General features: G+C 34.1%; 1 long non-coding RNA gene across 1 annotated transcript in view; it reads left to right on the top strand.

The window, feature by feature from the left end:
* The first annotated feature begins 6,509 nt into the window (after positions 1–6,509).
* The window catches only part of LOC125098572 (uncharacterized), a 30,316-nt gene continuing 17,586 nt past the window's right edge, over positions 6,510–19,239 (top strand). The window contains exon 1 of the long non-coding RNA XR_007126883.1: positions 6,510–6,566. This is a non-coding gene — a long non-coding RNA (uncharacterized LOC125098572). The remainder of the gene's footprint in view (positions 6,567–19,239) is intronic.

Below are 19,239 nucleotides of genomic sequence, written 5' to 3'. Positions count from 1 at the left end.
GAGCGGAAGATATAGATGACTTTCCTAACACATAGAAAAAGACACAGAGAGATAGATAAAATGAAGAGACAGAAGAGTATGTCACAAATGAAAGAATAGGACAAAATCACAGCAAGACAACTAAACAAAATGAAGATAAATAATGTGCCTTATAGAGAATTTAAAGTAATGATCAAAGATTTCACTGGACTTGAGAAAAGAATGGAGGACTCAGTGAGACCCTCAACAAAGAGAAAACATAAAGACCCTGTCAGAAATAAAGAGCTCAATAACTGAAATTTAAAAAACATAAGAAATAGGTAGCAAACTAGAGGAAGCAAAAAGAATGGATTGGTAACCTGAAGGACAGAGCAAGGGAAAGCAGTCAAGCTGAAATGGACAGAGAAGAAAGAATAATGATTTTAAATGACAATAGACTAAGGGAACTCAACAAAACCATCAAGCATAATAACATTTACATGATAGGGATCCCAGAAGGAGAAGAAGGGACGGAAAATGCATTTGAAGATATAATAGCTGAAAAATTCCCAAATCTGGAGAAAGAAAAAGACATCCAGATTTAGGAAACATAAAAAGCCCTCAACAAAATCAATCCAAAGTAGGCCCACACGAAGACTTCATAATTACTGGAGTAATTAAAATAGCAAAAAGTAGTGATAAAGAATTTTAAAAGCAAGAAGAGAAAAGAAAACAGGTACACACAAGGAAAACCTCACCATGTTATCAGCTGGTTTTTCAGCAGAAACTTTGCAAACCAGAAGAGAGTGATGATGTATTCAAAGTGCTGAAGAAAAAATCCTGCAACCGGGAATACTCTATCCATCAAGACTACCATTCAGCATAGAAGGCGATATAAATATATAACATTTAATAATAGAAGGAGAAATGAAATTTTCCAGGCAAACAAAAGTTAGAAGAATTCAATAACATGAAACCAGCCTTACAAGAAAAGTTCACTCGAAGTTAACTTTGAGTGGAATGGAAAGACTATAAACAGGAATAAGAAAAATAGGAAGCACAAAGCATTAAAATTAAGTAGGTCTATAAAAATCAGTCAAGGGATTCACAAAATAAAACGATGTAAAGTATGATTCCATGTACCCAAAATGTGTGGGGGGAGGGGTAAAAAAAGGGTTTGGACTTAAGCAACCATCAACTTCATTTAGACTGCTGCTTGAAGAAGATGCTATATACAAACCATATGCTAACCATACATCAAAACCAATAAATATGCAAAAAATAAAGAACAAGGAATCCAAGTATATCACTAAAGAAAGTCAGCAAACTGACAGAAGAGAACAAGAAAAGAGTGAAACAGAAAAGAACTGCAAAAACAACCATAAAGCAAGTAACAAAGTGATGATAAATATATACCTATCAGTAATTACTTTGAATTACTAAGTGGGCTAAGGGCTTTAATCAAAAAACACGGGGCAACAGAATGGATAAAAATGCAAGACCAACCTATATGCTGCCTACAGGAGATTCCTTTCAAACTGAAGACACATGCAGATTGAAAGTGAAAGTATGGTAAAGCATTTATCATGCAAATGGAAGTGAAAAGAAAGCTGGGGTAGCAATGCTAGGGTTGGACAAAACAGACTTTAAAACAAAGATTGTAACAAGAGACGAAGAAGGACACTACACAATGATGAAGGGAGGAATCCAATAAGAAGTTATAACAATCATAAATATGTCCACACCCAACATGGGAGCATCCAAATACATAAAGCAGATATTAGCAAATATGAAAGAAGAAATCAGTAGTAACATGGTAATGGTACGTGTCTTTAACACCCTACTTCCATCAATGGAGAGATCATCCAAACAGAAAATCAACAGGAAAATAGTAGCTTTGAATGACACGTTGGACCAGATGGATCTAACACATAACATTCAGAACATTCCCTCCTAAAACAGTGGATCATGTATTCTTTTCAGGTGCACATGGAACATCTCCTGGAATAGATCATAACAGCAGGTCATAATACAAATCTCAACAAATTCAAAAAGACTGAAATCATATCATGTATCTTTCCTAACCACAACACTGAAACTAGAAATCAACCACAAGGAAAAAATCTGGAAAGAACACAAAAACGTGGAGGTTAAATAACATGCTATATTAAACAATGAATGGGCTAACCAGGAAATCAAAGAGGAAGTAAAAAAAAAATACACGGAGACAAATGAAAATAAAATTTTAGATGTGTACTTATTTATATAATAAAGATTCAAGTTCACAGAATTGAGTTGATTATAATTCTCAATCCCTATACATTTTATCATCATTTATGAGACCACTCTTTGCTTTTATATTATTCCTCTCCATCCCCATTCCCATTCCTACTTCTGATCCCCACATACAGTATGATGATAGTATATTTAGTATTGTTACTAATCCACCTTCTGCATGTCATTAATATATGTACATCCTTGATAAATACACAGTGGGTTTTTTTGGAGGGGGTGTTTAATATATTAGACTGGTCATATAAGACATTGTGCTATAAATCTCATTCAAGTTCTCTTGCTTTTTTTGTCCCTTTTACTCACTGACTGTTGTAAAAGTTTCTGTCATATTCAGATTCACAATTTGCTCATCCGCTCCTCTAGGATTGGAAACTGGATTGCCTCCAACTTTTTGTAATCACGTCTTTTGTTCTTTTATGGAGCAGTGTGAGAGTTTCTCAGGGCTACATATCCAGGAATGGAATTGCTGTGTTATAAGGCATATACACACTTGATTTCATTAAGTGCTATCAGATTTCTCTGCAGAAATCTTGCATTCGTTCAACCTTCTATCAGAAGTCCTTGAAGGCTTTTGTTTCTCTGTACATCTCCCTACAGTAGGTATTTTTTAAATCCTATTTTTGGCATTCTAGAGGGATTAAAAAGGTGTCTTGTTAATTGAAGTACATGTATCTGATTACCAGTGAGGCTGAATATTTCTTCATGTTCTTTGGTATTCTTTTGGATATTTTGTCTTTCTCTTGTTTTATAGGTAGTTGTTTTATATTCTAGCTTTTAGATAATGGCCAGTTTTAGAAATTGCAAATACATTATTCTGTCACCTGTTAATTTTGGCTTTGATACCTGTAGTTGGATAGAATCTAGAATTGTGATACTTTCAAATTCCTTATTGTATATATGATGTTTACTAAAAATCAAAGAGTTATTAGATACTTTATCTTTCTTTGGAGTTATATATATAAGATAGGGATCTAACTTAATCATCTCTTCTCTATATTATGAGCTGATTATTCTATATCCTTTATTGATCATTTCTCATTTCTGAAACTTATATTTTCTCATCTCTATCAGATTATTATCTATAAAATGGCCTGTTCTGAGCTTTCTCTATTCAATGGGCTTATTGGACAGCTGCTGTGCTGACACAACGGTGTTCTAAGTCTGGTAGTTTTATAGCATGTCGATAACTAATAGGGAAATCCACTTTCTTTGGGGATTTTTTGTTTTGTCTTGTTTTGTTTTTCTAAAATTGCCTCTGATGTTCATTCAAATACATTTTAGAATCAGTGTGCAAGTTTTAGAAACAAACAGATGTTGTAATATCCTATTAGACTCTAAACATTTTCGTTGTTCTTGCTGGTTTTCGTTTCTTCCTCTTGTGAATTGTATTTGTTTTCTGTTATAACTTCTGCTAGTTTCTTATGTGGACAAAGGTTAATGGCTTTTCTTTGGTCATCTAGTAACATTCCTATATTCTCACTGTAATGATTCACATGTTCATAAGCACAATTAAGGGCAATTCCCAAAAAATTAATACCTAAGGAGAGAAAATGTATTAAACTGGTTATACATGACCTAGATAAAAGATACCCTTGATAGGAAGGAGAGAAAATGTATTAAAGATTGCAAAAACCTCTTGCCAAAACTTACTGTACAAATATCGTGTTTTTAAAATCATTACTTTAAGTGTAATTATACAAGTAAAATAATACATTTCTGTAACACAAGATTCTATAACGCATTGCATATTTACTTTTTATACCATTACAATATTGTGCAATACTGTATATACTTCTGTTTTTTACTTATACAGTGAAGATTTTTACTTTATTGATTTTTTAAAATATGGTCTTTAAGTCTTTAACCATTTTCTTTTTACTGTTACATTTTATTGCATATAATGCATTATATAGGTATGTGTGTGTGTGTGTGTATGTGTGTGTATATATATATACACACACACACAGAACAGTGAACAAATCATTATTCTACAGTTTGATAAATGTTCATGAAGTGAAAACACTGATATAACCAGCAGCCAGACTAAGAAACACACAAAAAAATCATAATTTTGAATGTTTAGGTTGTTTCCAATTTCCCAGCACATAAAACTTTATTTACAATTCTGATTTTATTTCCTTTGGAAAGATTCCTAGAAATTTAGTTACTAGTTAAATAACAGGAGAATTTTTAAAGTTCTCTCAATATATTGGCAAATGCCTGTTGGGAAAGATTGAATCATTTCATAGATCCAATAAAGGAGCTCATGGAGGAGCATCTGTGCCTGTAGAGTACTATTGCTTTGTTAATATTTTCCAATTTGATGGGTTAAAAAAAAAGCAAACTTCATTATTGTTTCAATTTTTACTACTTAAAGAATTGTACTCTTTGCCATCTCTTTCCCTGCAATTCTCTCTCCTTCATTTATATTTATTTTCATTTATTTTTTCCACTGAAGTTTTACTGATTTTTTAAATTAATTGAAAAACAGTTTGTATATTAAGGGTATTAATGATACAAATAGTCTTCTACTTCTGAATATTGTTTTTCACTTTCTAGATGGTTTAAATTTAGTTTTAATTTTTCAAATATATACATCCTAATTCATTTAGGGATAAGTAATTCTAGAAAGCTTGATCATTCTATTATCTATCTATTATCGGGCTGTCTATCATCTATCTATCTATCTATCTATCTATCATCTTCTCAGTTTATATTTCAATGTCCCACTACAAAATTTTCCTTCTAAGAAGCACTAACATTTTCTTTAGTGCTTTCTTTTGGCATTCATATTTGTATTTCTAAATAGCATATTTCTATTTCTATTTCTTTCTTTCTTTTTTTAATGTTGGTCATTACCTTTTGACTTCCTCTCATGAAAAATGAAGATTTCTCTCTCTTTCACTGCCTCACTGTCACACACTATCCACAAACACCTTACCCATCCACCCAATACTAATACAATAATACTATTTTTTAGGTGTCTACATCATCATGGCTATGCAATCATGTAGCATCACAGCTACACCGTGTACAAATGATAACATTACTTTCAGTCTTCAGTACAACTTTTTGTTTCCCTTAAACATTATTAAAAATGTTAAATATTAAAAATATTAAAGTTAATATTTCTTGTTTTCTAAATTGTTGTGTCTAGTTCTTCCCCCAAGCACTCTAAATTGTGTTTCTTCCTAATATGTTAAAAATAATGATAGATATTCTATACATTTAATCAACCAGGAGATATTTCTTTCTCCCAGAGCCTCTGAGCAGCTGCAGTCTGTACATGCTATTCGCTGAGCCTGCTGTTCAGATGACATCTTAACACGTCTTTCTGCTATCTCCCTCGTATACTTGAACTCTGGTTTTCTGGATTTTGTGATTCATTCCTTCTTTGTTTAGTCCCTTGTTTTGATTGAAAACTGCCTTAAAATGTTGCCTATCTGATATTATTTTCATCCTTCTCTCACACTACACTGATAGTGTTGCTATATGAAGGTTCTTCAACTCAATGATGAGATATCACCACGCACCCTCATTTTCTGGACTCAGCTTGCAGAATTCTGGCTACCAGGTTGTACCCTCCAGGCAGATCAGACAATTCTTTCCCATGAAATCTTGACCAGTCTTAAAAAAAAAAAAAAAGCTAAAGATAATGCCATCCTGGGCTCCCTAATGAAATAAAATTCCCAGATAATAGTCCCACAACCAGCAAATTGCAGTTAGAATTTTCCGCATGATTTTGAAAGCACTGTTCCTTTTTCATCTAGCTGTGGGGGTTACTGTTGAGGGTCTCTTTTCATTCCAAATTTATCCTTTGAATATAATCTGAATTTTTTTTTTTCTTTCTGGAAGTTTTCGGGATTTTCCTCTCAGTCTTTAGTGCTTCTGAAATTTCATGATATTGTACCTCGATATGTTTCCATGTTAGCCATTTGTAATGAGCATTCAATGTACCTTTTCAAAATGGACACTCTTGTCCTTCAGTTAAGGAAATTTTCTTGATACATTTTTTATTTATCCTTCTGTGTTCTTTCTTTTTACTTTTTTTCTTTAATACCTACTATTTAGATATCAAGCTTTCTGGACTAATACATTGATTTTCTTATATTTTACTTCTTTTTTTTTTAAGATTTTTTTTTTTTTTTTTTTTTTTTTGACAGAGAGAGCGATCACAAGTAGGCAGAGAGGCAGGCAGAGAGAGGAGGAAGCAGGCTCCCTGCTCAGCAGAGAGCCTGATGTAAGGCTTGATCCCAGGACCCTGAGATCATGACCTGAGCCAAAGGCAGAGGCTTAACCACTGAGCCACACAGGTGCCCCTCTTACATTTTACTTCTTGAGTTCCATCTTTTTATCTTTCTTTTCTACGTTCTGCAAGATTTTCTCATGTATAACCTTCTTCCTTTAAAAAAATGTTATTATATTTATAAATATTTTTTGTTTCTGGAGTAGTCCTCCTTTATTTATTTTTTTTAATATTAGTTTATTTGTCCAGTACTCAGTCCTAAGTATTTTTTTTAAGATTTTATTTATTTGTTTGACAGAGAGAGAGACAGCGAGAGAGGGAACACAAGCAGGGGGAGTGGGAGAGGGAGAAGCCAGCTCCCTGCTGAGCAGGGAGCCCAATGAGGGGCTTCATCCCAGGACCCTGGGATCATGACCTGAGCCTAAGGCAGATGCCCCATGGAGCGGTCCCCTTTTAAAAGTAGAATTTTTTTTTTATTTTTTTTAAGATTTTTATTTATTTATTTGACAGAGAGAGATCACAAGTAGGCAGAGAATCAGGCAGAGAGAGAGGAGGAAGCAGGCTCCCCGCTGAGCAGAGAGCCCGATGCGGGGCTCGATCCCAGGACCCTGGGATCATGACCTGAGCTGAAAGCAGAGGCTTTAACCCACTGAGCCACCCAGGCGCCCCTAAAAGTAGAATTTTAAAATATAATCCCATTGATGTATCATGGGTGCCACATGTCTTTTATTCCTCCGAGAATGTTATAAACTTAAGTTTCTATATCCTTGCGTTATCTTTGTTGTTTTCGCATAGATTTTTTTCTTTTTATATTTCATGTTTGACTTTTCTTGACATGTCTAGTTTTTACTGGCTTTCTGTTAATGTAAGAGGAACTGCCAAAGCACTGACAACAATCCTTCTGTGCCTTGGGCTATCACCTGTAGGCTTCACTACAGGCTACGGTGCTGGGCAGTTTTTGTAGCTGTTGATGTTGTTTCAATGGGGAAACCATGATGTAGTTTAGTTTTCTTTGGGGCTGTTCAATATGCCACAGAAAAGAATCTTCTACTCTTCTGCCTGGAAGGTATAAATCTGGCTGCCAAAACTCTGTGGAGTGACTCCAACTATGGGTAAGGGAGTGGTTTCTTAGCATTCAATCTGTATGCTTACCTTAATCTGCTTCATAATAATCTTGCCTACTACTGTATCTGGTGTCCTCCAATCTAAAAAACATATTTTGCTCTCTTCAGAGAGTGTGCTTCTGGTTTTCTGCCAGGTAGAAAAGGAGAAATTCCCCCAGCTGCTTTTTGTAGTGACATTAATTAGGGTTGGGGATAGCTTCTTTCTAAACAGAACCTCACACCATCCCTTTATTTTTAGCTCCAAATTCACTCTCACTTCTCGAGGTACCTGGTACTGATACCGGCATTTTGGGGGAGTCTGCAGTGCAAGTCAAGTTGCTTCTCAGCTTTCCTCACTGCTGACAGAATTCTCTCTCCATTTGATAAATCAATTGTCAACAATCCTTTTGCTCCATACTTTTGAGTTACATATCTGTGATCTTCACTTCTCTTCTCCCTTTTCTTATGAGTTCACTTTTATTTTTCCTTTAGCATCTATGTCATTTTGGTGGATATTGGAAAGAAATAGAGTCAATTTTTCAGTTCACTCTCAAAACAACCTAATTTGGCTTTGAATATAGAAATATTTCACTTTTATAAAGTGGCATTTACTAACCTTTTCCTTGGCAATATTTTATCTGTTTTTATGTTTAGATGTCTTTCTATATTCTAAAATTAAATGTGTTTGCTCATGTTTTCTTCTATATTTTATGATTTCACTTATATTCAATTTCTAAATTCACTAGGATTTATTTGTATGTATATGTTCTTTAAATAGTCAATTGTCCCTTGCCTTTTGTTGAATAATTTCTTATTTTGCCATTGTTTGATTAGGCTGTGTTTATGACCATTCAATTCCAATAATATCTAGGAATGCTTTTTGTATTTTATGGATGTGTTGGTTTACTATCATGGCTATTCCATAAAACCACATCATAGAGAAATCTGAGGGCTATCTTTAAAAAAAAAAAAAAAGAAAACTTTGTGATTATTCTTCCTGGGAAATAAGTAAGATAATTAGGTGCCAAGTGTATTTAATTCTGTTTTTAGAATACAAAAGTAACTTTTTACTTTATAATCTAGCTAATAATTTTAAGTGTAATTTTTAAATTTAAATTCAATAATTTGCAGATATTTTATCCAGTGGAAGAATACAGAGTTCAAAACAATCAAAAGAAACTTTGTTGCTTAATTATCTTAAAATTTATTTAATTTGCATTGTTACATTTTAATCTAGTTAATTCTGGTTCACTGGTTTTAATTCCACTGGCACTTTTTGTCTAATTTCTTTCTGTATTAATCTTGAGTCAAATATTTTTCTGTTTCATGGCAGAAGATACCTGTGGTCCTGACATTCACATTAAAACCTGTGGTGGTAGTTTAGGTAAAGAACAAGTCAGATTATGTTATGGACTAAATAGTGTGCCCCCCCCCATTTATATATTGAAGATCTAAACCCCTATGTGACTGCATTTGGAGATACGATCTTTAAAGAGGTAATTGAGGTTAAATGAAGTCGTAAAGCCAGGACCCTAATCCAATAGAACTAGTGGCCTTATAAAAAGATGAGACCCAAAGATGAATGCACACAAGGAAGAAAAAGGCCATGTGGAGACAGAATGAAAAGGCATCTGTCTGCAATCTAAGTAAGGAAAGAGGCCTCAGGAGAAACCATCCCTGCCAGGGACCTTTCTCTTAGACTCTAGCCTCCAGCACTATGAGAAAATAGATCTATTATTTAAATAACCTAATGTGTGGTAATTTATTATGACAGCCTCAGCTGACTCATACAGGTAGATAGTTGTAAAAGATCTTTATGTGTGTACCTTCAAGTTCATTGGATGTATTTAGGAAAACTGATATCATTGTATTGGCTTTCCTTAAATAATTCTTATTGCAGGCTATGAAACTAATTTCATGACCCACTAATGGCTAATTTGAATTTTAAAATGCAGATTTGTCCTACTGCATCAACATCAGGTCACAGGACGGACAAGAGGGAGAGCATACCCACTTGTGTGATCATGAGCTATGCTTCCAGAAGAGCAGAGTGCTTAGCTGGGTCACTCACATAGATGGGAGAGGCCACTTAGATGGATTTCCTGTTGCTTAAGACAAGAATGCTACTTCATCACCATGCCAAAATTTTTGTGTTTTGTCATACATTTATTTATTTTTTATTTATTTGTTTACTTATTTACTTATTTATTTTCAAGATTCTTTTATAAGATTTTATTTATTTGAGAAACAGATATTGAGAGAGAGCATGAACTGGGGAGAGAGGTAGGTGGAGAGGGACAAGCAGACTCTCTGCTGAGAACAGAGCTGGACCCGGGACTCCAGGAGGGGGCTCAAACCCAGGACCCTGAGATCATGACCTGAGCTGAAGTCAGACACTTAACCAACTGAGCCATTGAGGTGCCCCTGATCATACCTTTAAATAAAGCAAGTCACTCAGTTGTTCTCTATCCCAGTTTATCGAAAGATAAAAATGGAAATACCTCCCAGCTTAATATCAGACAGTATTTGGGCTAAGATAAGTTACACGTGAAAAACAGCTGAAAAGTAAAATTTAGAAATAATTGCCAGACCATGATATTTAATGGTTTGTAATTTATTTCCCTTTTGTATTTTCCCTTGCCAAAATATGTACAAGGAACAAATCAGAGCAATAAAAATAAATGATTATAAAATAAAACAAATGTATGAGTCAGTAAATTTGAGGAATTTTTAACAATAAAGTATTCCATTCTTTGGTCTTAACTTTTTTTTATCAAAAGAAGATCAATTGGATGTATCATGTTATTTTAAAAAAATTGAACATCTTTTGCTTATGGTCCATAGGCTGATTACATCAAATGTAATTGCATCTTGTTTTCAGTATGATGGCTTACTGTTTTGATTTTTGTCTATTTATAAAATAATACAAACATTATATGAATTGAGAGGCTATAGTAATTTTTTTAGGTTTCTAAAATTACTAAAATTCCACCTCACAGAGATAAAGATTGCTATCATCAGTTTTTGTTCCAAGATAAAATGGAAAAAATATGAAGGAAAGACAAATGGGAATGGAGCCAGAGAGAGGGCAAGCTCCATCAATTCTGAGCCTTGGTTTCCAATGCACAACCATTTAGATCTTTAGTAAAGCTCCTAACAGATGTCCTACAAGCTCTGCATGGATTTGGGGGGACACTAGTGAATGGACTGTGTTTCTCACAGGAGCTGGAACAGCAGGTTCCCCAAGGATATGGGGATGAGGACAGCTAGTCATAGTGCAGCCAATGCTGGGCTACAAGACTATGTCCTCCCCACATACTGCAAATATTGTCCTCTACTCTCCTTGGCTAGTTATCTCCATGTATATTTTAAGATAAATCAGTTGATTTTTTATTTGCCCTCAACATGACCCCACTTGCCCCTTGAGTCTTTTTCTCTGGAGGCCCCATGGTGCATTCTAGACAAGTCACTTCTTCCCTTGGGGCTTGTGCTTCTTCAACACTGAAATGAAGAGTTTGGAAAAGAGTCCTTAAAATCTCTGTCTCTAGAAACCTCTGCTGTCTCGTGTAAGATCTCTAAATATATGTTTCATTCCTTGAAAGTAGACTTCTTATTTAATTTCTTCATAGTTTCCATAATGCCTAATATTTCATCTCAGTTCCATACACATTTATTACATTATTAAGTGCCTACCATGATGTTGGCACAGTATGTCAGCTGAATGATAGCCACTAAATAAATAACAAGTCTAATTCTTCTGATAAAGTAATAACTTTAACAAAAATCTACATGTTGTAGCTGGTTCTACTAAGTTTCTGTTTGTATATTTGTTCATTTTTGTTTGCATGACAGAAATGCTACAAATTAAAATGCTCCCAGGGACAGAATAAATAATACCATAAATAATGCTTATGAATTATTAGTTTATTAGAACATAGCTGACTTTGTTACTCTAACACTTGAATAATCTCAGTGAGAAACAAACCTTTGCAAAACCATTTCTATACATATTTAACATGTTTTTCAGCAAAATCAGGATCGTTGCTTAAAATAACATAATGTCATAACATAATGACCAATGAAAGCTGAATACACCTGTGCTTGGGGCCCATAAAAAGAGCAAACTTAACTGAAAGTTAAGCGTGTGTTAAACCTTGACTATATTTTTTCAGAATTAATGGAAATGCAAACTTCATATGGAGCCAAATCTCCAGGTGTGACTCTGCCAAGAAAAATAGATCTCTGAAGGGTAAAAGCAGGTGGGAAACAAATGTCTTTCTAAAAATCATTCAATCATAACCTACTTAATGAACGTACTAGTGAAATTCAATTGCTCAAACCCAGCATATCCTCTTATACCAAGGATATGGCCTATTCTAACACATGAGGTTTTATTTCTGACATCCGCATAATAATCCAACTCACCTTATTCACCTGTATTTTAGTCATCTAACAAGTGTTTATGTGTAAATGCTTTGTCATAAGTGCTAAGCCAGAATGGCTTCAAAGAAGAGTTGATTTTTCATTAGAATCTTGCAATCTATACTAGCAGTTCACCAGTGAAGACATTAAGAGGAGCTCATTCTAGCCAGAAATTGGGGTCAGCACTGATGGACTCTTCACGTGACAAGGCCATTCATAATGAGGCCTTGCTTCTTTGCCTATGTTGAGCCATCTCTTCCTGTCCTCTATTTAGTCCAATATCCAATATCCAATATCCAATCATGCTCAACTCTTAGTTCTTTACTTCCATCAATTGCACATACACTTACTCTTATATTTGCTTGAAAAATACATTCACCTTTTAAAAATAAATTCAACCTTTATTTCTTTGTTGAATCTTATTCCTGCCCACATCCTCAATATAAAACCTCTCCTTCTTTTGTGTCCCCAAGTCCTTCATGTCATCTATTTGTTTATGTGTGAGTCTCCCCTCCTAGTCCCTTTAGTGCAGAGCCTTACTTTTTAATAACCATGGAACCCTGAAGCATGAAACAGTGCCTGAGACAGTGGAAAGTCAACAGATACATACTTAATAAGTAGAATCATTTATTTATGGAAAAACTATATCATGTTCGAAGGATCCCATTCTTTCCTACAATTTGGAAGATTTTTAAATGATTAAAATTAACACATGCTGTTAAAACACTTATGTAAAATTAGACTTCTCCTAAAGGATTTTAGTCATCAGTAATTGGATCCTATGTCCTCCTTAATATATAGCTTACATTTTTCTTAAGTAAAATTTTAAAAAGAATTTAAAAAGGAATGGTGTACTGAAACTGAGAGTGGAGAGCCAGTGTCTATTCCTTATTCTATATTTAATCTAATATTAAAGATAGTCAGTATCTATTAAAGTGAATAAAAATTAAGTAATTTTTACTGCCTTGAAATTTTGAAATGACTAAAAGACTTCAATCATAGGTTATGTGATGCCAGATACCTATATTATATCATATCATATTTTGTGCCCAGGGTAATTTGACTTTAAATCCAGGTCGTTATCTATGTTATATTATTCCACTCTGAAAACAATTATTGTTTTCAGAGTGGAATAATATCTTAAAACAATAATTGCTTTTTATAAATAAGTTTAAAAATTAAAAATGATGTGCTTACTGTAAAATAAGATTTAAGTAATATTCAATAAAGTATAAAGAAAAAAGTCAATTTTTTCTGAAATATCCCTTCAGATATATCAGAAATAATCACTATTAATGGGTTAATGAATGTTCTTCATAATCTATTATCTCTGTATTCTCTCACGCATTCATACACACACACTGAAGTACACAAATATACACACACATACACACGCACTCAATCAGTTGAAGAAATAGTGAAAAAGAAGATGATATTTAAAATAGTAACTCAAAAGATATACCTTTAGGGTTACTATTTTAAATACAATTTTCTTTATGACTACATTGTTTCATATTTCCAATGCAATGTAAGTTTCCTTGTTTTATCCCTGTCTTTAGCAGGAATTAGGTCTAGTGTTTCCAAATTATGTAAAATGATAGCTTGGGGATTGAGATATATATATTATAATGTCGAGGAAGGAATAGCCTTTAATACTTTCCCTGTATCTATAGATTTTATAAGTGGTCTTCCTCAATAGAACTAATAATATGGTGAATCAGACTGAAGGATTTTCCTAATATTGAACCATACTTGCAATCTTGAAGTAAATACAGCTCTTTCTTTAATGTGCTATTGGATTCTGTTTGCTACTTTTATCTTAAAAATTTTACATTGTTATTCATAAGATCAATCTATAGTTTATTTTGTGTACTTTTAATCCAATTTTAGTAATAAATAAAAAATCATTAATTTAAATGGAAAACTGTTTGATATGTGAAAATAAATGAGAGAATGGCCAACAATAAAGATATTTAATACTGGCAAAGAATATTTTTCTGAGATTCCTTCAAAATAAGATATTCATCTATCAAAAATAATAAGTAACTTTTTTCAAAAAGATTGGACCCTCAAAAAATTAAAAATAAATAAAATAAATTTCAAAAAAATTGGACCCTTACTGGGAATTCTTTCCATGGATTTTTTTAATCAGCTTTTTGCACATGACATGTTTTATATTCATAATCTATTAAATTAAGTTGTATCATAGGCTAGTTAATGTAAAAAAAAAAAAAAGTGCTACACCCACTAAGGATATAAGTACATTCACAGGCCACAGAATTAGTAAAGCAACCAAAACATTTAAGCACTTTATGATTCTCCTTGTTACTCCTGAAACTCAACATAAAAGTTGAGTTCTCATTTTACTTGGCTCTTATATTAACATTATCATTGTATTGAATTCCACTGTGTGTTGCAAAGCTGAACCTCAAGATGTAGGATTATATGGCCATAAATTAGAATTATTTGATATGTGTCAATAAAGTAACATTGCCAAGCACTAAAACGTGTTGGCTTTGTGTCAAGTCTGAGGTCAGGATTTGTAAGAATGACATAGTCCTTTTTCTTGTCTGCTTATTGCTATGGCCCTCAGGCTGTAGTAACCAGATGTCTGGCACTTTGCATTAAGGTCTCACAGTTTTAGCAAATAAAGCCTCAATTTTTCTTTCTTTAACTCGAAGTTTTACTGTTTCCATTAAATACACTTCTTTTTATTAATCTTATTTTTTCTATAATCTATCATCAACAATGAAAAAAAGAAAATTGTAATTTATCGTGCATTTGAATTACCCTTTCGACTAAGAACCAAAGAATAAGTACATTTAATTTTCCCTTATGTTGCTTAAATTGTGTTGTATAAATCATAGATACTGTTTGAAATTTAATCTCCCCATGCATTATAAGTAATTTGATGGCAGTTTCTTATCTTATTCTTCATCTCTGAATCTCAGTCCTCTATATACTTAAGCAGTATGCAATAAATATGTTGAAAGAATAAATAAATGGATGAGTCTGGAACTAACATCATTTGAAACAGTGACCTTCTAAGACTACTTCCATATTGTGATTCAAAAACAAAACAATACAAAAGAACTTAAAAAAAAAAAAAAAGAAGAAACCAACAACAACAAAACTGGACTGAACTAGTTTTTTAAGATTGTTTGCTAAATCCCTATAGGGGAATTTATAGTTGGATCTACTGTCATAGCTAAAGAGAATTGAATCTCATAGGATCCAAAATGTCCTCTTAGGGATGATAGCAACTTTATCATTAAGTTCCCTTTATTAAATTTTAAAATTAAATTTTATTGTGGTAATTTTGACCAACCATCTGGGTTTTATCTGAGTAACTTGAAGACCATAAGGGCTCTGTTGTATCTACAATAATCTTCATTTCAGGGTAAAAAAAAAAGCCTTTCATAAAATATAGGAAGAGATTGGGGGCACCTGGGTGGCTCAGTAGGTTAAAGCCTCTGCCTTCGGCTCAGGTCATGGTCCCAGGGTCCTGGGATCGAGCCCTGCATTGGGCTCTCTGCTCAGCGGGGAGCCTGCTTCCTCCTCTCTCTCTCTCTCTGCTTGCCTCTTTGCCTGCTTGTGATCTCTGTCTGTCGAATTAAAAAAAAAAAAAAAAAAGAAAAGAAAAAATATAGGAAGAGATTATAAACACTATCTAATGAACAGTTGAATCCCAGACTAATGCTATAAAAATAGAGTCAAGGAGCGCCTGGGTGACGCAGTTGGTTGAGCATCCAACTCTTGGTTTTGTCTCAGGTCATCATCTCAGGGTCATGAGTTTGAGCCCGGTATCGGGCTCCACACTGAGCACGGAGCCTACTTTTCTCTCTCTCTCCCTCCCCCTCTATGTTTCCCCCCAATCTCTCTCACTCTCTCCAAAATAAGTAAATAAATCTTTAAAGAAAGGGGAGAAAGAGTCAAAAAACAGAGGCCATGAAAGCACCAAGACTGATTTCAGGTCAGCCCCAACAGATACACCAATGAACCTGGGGCATTGAGCCCCATGAGAAATCAAGAAATGTATTATTTAAGGGGATATCAGAAGGACTCAGGAATCAAGTCAAAGAGGCTCCCATTAGCCAAAGATGGAAGAGTTCGAACAACCATAGCAGTGCATTGAAACACATGTTTAAAATCCATAATTTACCACACACGTAGACACATCCACATCCATTATTGCCTTCATAGGTCACCTTTAGAGGATATTGAGCAAAACACCCCAGTATTTTTAGAACTGGTCATAAGGGGAAACAAAGATTTATCCTGCCTTTCCTGTATGAACTATATCTCAAAGTAACTCCATAAGTGGATTAAGAGAAGTTTCTAAATATAGAACCATCCTAACTCATATATGAAAAAGGAATGGTAAAATAAGACTATTATTTTGCCATTACTTGTGAACTAATAAATCTAAGAAATAATTACTAAATGCAGTTAACACCACAAATACTGAGGTAACCAGACATTCATGCCTGCTGTTGGAAACATACAGCACCACCTAGGAAGCTGTCCTGCCAAAAACTTAATTCTCAATCTGATCGAGGCATTAGAGGACCTTCCAGTCTACATGAAATAGGGGAGACAAGGGAATATGCTACATGACATTCTGAAGATTCAGAAAACAGCATGCAGACGGTGATATACTCTAAAACAGTGCTTCTCAAAATGTGGTCTCTAAAGTGAAAGGTTTGGGAATTGTTACAAGTTCATAATGAGATAAAAAGCTTGTGTCAGAGTGTAAATCAATTACATCACTAAGCACACTCTTCAGTTCAGCCCAAGGAAGCTGTGTGTCATTGTCATTCTAAGTCAATCTTCTTATCTCATTCAGACCAGCACTATTGCAAAAATGACCTGGTGTCTTTTCAAATTTATATAAAACAGAGGAAATAAAACTCACAGATTAAAAGAGATCTAAAAGAAAAATCAACTAATTAAAATGTCAAGTGTATTTTTACACTGATTTTAGCAAATTATAATGAAAATATATAAGAAAATCAAGAAAATTTGAGCACTGGCCAATAATATTAATGAATTGGGGCATTGTGGCTATAGTTAATATTTGGAGACACAATTTGGAATATTATGGATAAAATGATATGATGTTTCTTCAAAATAATATGGATGGATGTGTGGAGTGGGTAAGATGTGTTGAAGTATCAGGATCAGACATGTTAAGTTGGATGGTAGATGTATGTACTTTCTTCATGTTATTTTCTCTACTTTTGTATAAGTTAAAATTTTCCAAAATAAAAGATTAAGATCTAAATAAAGAAGAAATCCTGAATTCCATCTCTGTAAAAATAAATAAATAAGAAAGATAGAATTTGTAGAAAGTGAGAACTAGAATTGGGACCAAAATAACACTGAGTAATTTTTAAATAGGCAGCAATAGATTATAAACATATAACATGCATGCTGAATGCATACCCACAGTTTTCTTTGTCAAAAAAATCTATTTTTCTAACATTGAAATTTAACCATTGTATAAGGAAATATATGGAATGTTCCTATGACCCACTATTATGAATTGAATTGGACCCCTCAAAAACATATGTAAAAACCCTACTCTGGGACTTCTGCATATGACCTTATTTGGAAAGAGTTTTGAAGATGTAATCAAGTGAAGATGAAGTCATTCAGGTGGGCCCTAATCCAATATGGCTGGTGTCATTTCAAGGAGAGGGAAATTTGGATACAGGGAATAACAGGTAGAATACTAAATGAAGATGGTCACAGAAATTGGAGTGACACATCTATTAACCAGGAACACCAAGGACTACTGGCAATCACCATGAACCAGGAGAGAGTCATGGAACAGATTCTCCCACAGAGCCCTCAGAAGAAACCAACCCTGTTGACAACTTGCTTTCAGACTCCTGTTCTCTGGAACTGTGAGACAATAATCTTTTACTGTTTTAAGCCACTCAGGTTTGAGTACTTTGTACTTAGCTGGACAAAGTACTTACAGTACTTAGCAGCCCTAAGGAACTAATAGGGCCAGTGAGCCTGATAAGAATGTTGGCTACGTATCTGTGTCAGTATGTTTAAGGGAAGCAAGGCAGGGAGAGGGTGGTTCCCTATGTTTTTACAAAGGCCTTTTATCAAAGATACTGTCATCATTTAACAGTTGAGTGAGTTGTTGACTTTTTTATTTTCAAATTCACAGCTCTGTGTTCTCTTTTTAATCACAAAGCTTAGGAATAAACAGTTACAGCACTTACTTACTTATGAAGCAAGACGGAAAAAGCATCCAAAACTTTTACAAAGCAAGTAGGCATTTTTTCCAGCAAAATAAACCATGACTATCCAAAACACACCAAAACAACTGGTCGTTATAAATGAAAATCTGATTTCTTGATGAACTTTTGAAAATGTGGTCTGCTAATTATATGGGTATCATCTTGGCCCATGTTTTCTAGTCCTGTGCTCCAATAGGCACTTCTACATGGCCAACTTTTGAAAAACATTATAATGAAATTCAATTTGTTTGTGCACACAGTTCCATGGAACAGGAGATGGTTTTAAAACTACATTCCTTACTACAATTGGGAGGACAAAAGAAGAAATGGAAGAGAAAGTGGAGTGTGGTGCAAGAAAGAAAAAAAAGACCAAAGAAAAAAATTTACAATGGTTAACAAACACATGACACCTTTTCTCTGCTTGGCTTCATGTACAGTTAATACTGGTTTGCTTTGTGATGAATAGATTTGATGCCTTATGTCTGCAATATATTCTCTGGAGTGACTAGCAAGTGACTTCTGTGATATAGCAAGGACCTGAGTAAAACAGATCGTTTACAAAATGGTAGTACAAACAAAACAAAATCAGTCCTAAGAAAATGAGGACTCAGGTTTTCCTAGAAGAGGATCCGGGGAATGAAACTCAACCCAAAAGAAGTTTATCTGCCTTTCACAGTCATAACTTTTTCTGGCAGTTCTTAACTCCTGGCACCATTCAAAGTTTCGTCAGTGGTGAGACAACTCATTGTTATCCTTTCAACGCCTTTTCTGAGTGCAACGTATGGTTACTTTCCTGCTGCCTTCTAGCAGCTGCTGTCATGCTCCACAGGAAGTCTTCCAAGTTCTTCAGAGCTGCACCAGGGAAATAAACCTAGGAATGGAAAAAACATTGTCACCCCCCTAGGTGCTCCTTAAGCTCTTTAATATCAGAGACCTGATGTTCAATCCAACAGTATTC

The sequence above is a fragment of the Lutra lutra genome, chromosome 4 (genome assembly GCF_902655055.1).
Source record: "Lutra lutra chromosome 4, mLutLut1.2, whole genome shotgun sequence".
In the NCBI taxonomy this organism is placed as follows: domain Eukaryota; kingdom Metazoa; phylum Chordata; class Mammalia; order Carnivora; family Mustelidae; genus Lutra; species Lutra lutra.
Note: the sequence above shows the minus strand (reverse complement) of the source record. Positions and strands in the feature narration are given on the sequence as shown.